Source organism: Echinops telfairi, unplaced genomic scaffold (assembly GCF_000313985.2).
Source record: "Echinops telfairi isolate 266 unplaced genomic scaffold, ASM31398v2 ScPeMD7_7417;HRSCAF=8455, whole genome shotgun sequence".
Taxonomy (NCBI): Eukaryota; Metazoa; Chordata; class Mammalia; order Afrosoricida; family Tenrecidae; genus Echinops; species Echinops telfairi.
Window position 1 is genome coordinate 385,276 of NW_022111317.1, and position 3,070 is coordinate 388,345.

Consider the following 3,070-nt stretch of genomic DNA (forward strand, 5'->3'; position numbering starts at 1 on the left):
TTGTTCTATTGTAACAGAGGGTCTATTGTTCTATTGTAACATAGGGTCTATTGTTCTATTGTAACATAGGGTCTATTGTTCTATTGTAACATAGGGTCTATTGTTCTATTGTAACGTAGGGTCGCTATGATCGGAACTGACTCCACAGTACCTACCACCACCACCGCCACCAATCATTGAAACCGTGAGGGAAAACCTGTCCACTTGTTACACTGTAAACTGTGATGCTGGAAGCTATGTTGCTGATATTTCAAATACCAGCAGGGTCACCTGTGGTGAATGGGTTTGGGCGGAGCTGCCAGACTAAGACGAGGAAGAAAGGCCTGGTGATCCGTGGGTGAGACGCAGCTAATGAAACCCCTGTGGATCACAATAGCGTAATGCCCAGTACAAAGCTGGAGGGCGAGCCAGTCGGTTCAGAGGCCCTCAGACGACACAGCCTGGCAGCAGTCATGAGGGTGGGTGCCCCCCTGGTCGTCACAGGGCACCTGACTCGATGGTAACAGCACCCTGCGTGACTCATGGGGGAGCGTGAGGACCAGGGCTTTGGACTGTCTCAGCCCAGTGTGGTCACGGCAGACAAAGTCAGAACACATCTGCCTTTTTTAGATGCAGAATGAACTGGGCACCGTAGCCAGAACCAGAACAATCTCAGATGGAAGACCTCCTCCAGACCCAATCTCCCCTGGCTGAGAACTGGGCCAGAGCACACGCACAGCAACCAGATCCCGTGATCTACCCAGTCAGACACCATGGTGGCCGCTCAGCAATGGGCCTCCCGCAGTGCTGCTTTGGAACGTGTTGCTCTCCGCGGTCCTGGAAACAGTCCAGTCTCCCACAGCAGGTCCCTGATGGGCTCCCTCCGCCTCTTCTGAGGCCCCTATCCCAGGGCTTCCACCCCCAAAATTATTTTGGCTCCAACTGGTGGTTTCACCTAATTTTTAGAAATTCAAGGCTGAGTTTCTGATTTTTGTGTCACTGGCCATGACTGGACCGGTTCAAACCAGGACATGGTGGGGGTGGGGGCTACAACTGGTCCCCCTAATCCAGCTCAGAGGCTCAGCTCAAGCAAGTGTCCTTGTGTCTTCACTGTGGACATGGGCCTCAGTGACATATGGTCACTTGAACTCTTTGCTGAGGTCCAGCGCCAGCCTGGCTGCACCTGGGGCAGAGTCCAATGGGGCCTGCCCAGCTGAGGACACTCCTGCAGCTCTGGGGGCTGAGGCCTGGGGTGCTTGTGAGCCCACGCCCTCCCCCAGTCTGGGTGTCTGAGCCTGGCATTTGAGCTGCCGGGACACTCCCTGCCACCTTGCATAAACACACACACACACACACACACACACACACACACACACACACACACAGCGTTTGGAGGAAGGCTGGTGGGCTGCATGTGTGCCGGGACACTCCCTGCCACCCTGCGTACACACACACACACACACACAGTTTGGAGGAAGGCTGGTGGGCTGCATGTGCCCTGGGAACTGTGAGGGAAACCCACATCCCCTCTGCCCATACCAACATACCCCCCTCCCTCCAATGTCCCCTGGGGTCCAGTAGATTACCAGCTCCCCCTACACATAGCCCCCTGCCTGCCCTGGCCCTGTCCACTGGTGAGAGTCCCACCCCTGGCTGGCGCACCAGAGGCGGATGGTGCTGGCTGCAGGGCCAGGGCGGGTGCAATATCATGACTGGGTCTCCCCATGGGGCCCTCAGGGAGCAGCATGGCTCACCTTCCAAACCACTGCAAACTTAGGGCAGCGCCTGTACCTAAAGAGAGCCCTTGGGGTGGGGGTGGGGGTAATGTGCAAGCCCAGAACAGGTGGCAGGGCATCACTAGGATAGAACTTTGCAGGGGAGAGGGATGGATGGGTTAGGGGGCATCTCAACATCCCCACCCGCAGCCCCACCAGCAGGCAGGCATCCCGCACAGTCCCAGGTCGCCAGCAACACCACCCCGAGCATCTGGCCGGGACTTGGCTCCTATTGGTGCTCTTGATCCTGCTGCAAGGGCTGAGAACCCAGGCCCTTGGGGCTGTTTGTACCTGATGGGTGTCCCTGAAGGCCCCGCTGCACCGGTGAATGTGGCCCTGTCTGGGAGAGGCAGATGCCATGCACCACCTGGCAGATGCCTCCATGAGCCGCAAGGGACGCCGAGGACCAGCTGGTAGGAGCAGCTTCCCTGGCCCAGGCTGTTCGTGGCTGGCCAGTCCAAGCGCCAGGGGACCACAGCGCGGCCTCTCTCCCAAGGTCCCCAGCAGGAACGGACTCAGGTGATGGTTTGGCTAGAGAACCCTGGGACAAGGGATGGCTTTCCTTCAGAGCGGCTGGCTGGGGGCATCTGGGATGGGAAGAGGGGCTTGGCAACTGCGTCCGCAGTGGGTTAGGGCCCTGCCTCCACCTGCCGCCTGCTCCTTGGCTACATTTTCTGTCCACAGTGGGTGTCTGAACACGAGACTGTCCCAGCCACAGTGATTTTCAGTGGGGCAGGTTTGCAAGGGTGCATACTGCCCATCTGACCAGGAGATTCTCTCGCCCCCGCCAGGGCTCCAGGCTTCCTGGAGTCTCTAAGGACCTGTTGTCCAGGGCTCAGAGCTGTGCTGCTTCCCACCAGTGCCTCCCTGGGGCCTCCACCTGGTCTGATCTGCCATCTGCCTCCAGGGCCCATAGAGGCCACCCTTGGGGCCCTTCTGGCTGCAGAGACTGCACGTGCTGGCTCCACAGGGTGCCCTGGGCCCTAGTTTGTGAAGACCCCAGACAGGGAAGGCCCCTCCTAAGAGATACTCTCCCCTCTGGCCGTGCATCTAGGACGGCACCAGCCTGGGATGGTGGTGTCTCCTCAGTCACTCTGTGCTTGGAGTGGGCCAGACTCCATTTAGAGGGACCTTTGGGGCCAGGTCCAACCAGGGGGGTGGCCCTACCCCAGTGTCCCTCCTCCCCTCTACCCCACTGCCCACAGCATGCTGGGCACTCAAAGGAGGCAAGCCTGATCAGCCAGGCCACTCTGCTGTTCCTACACCTTGCATAACTCCCTGCTGCCCACAGTCCACGGTGGACATCGCTACTGTTG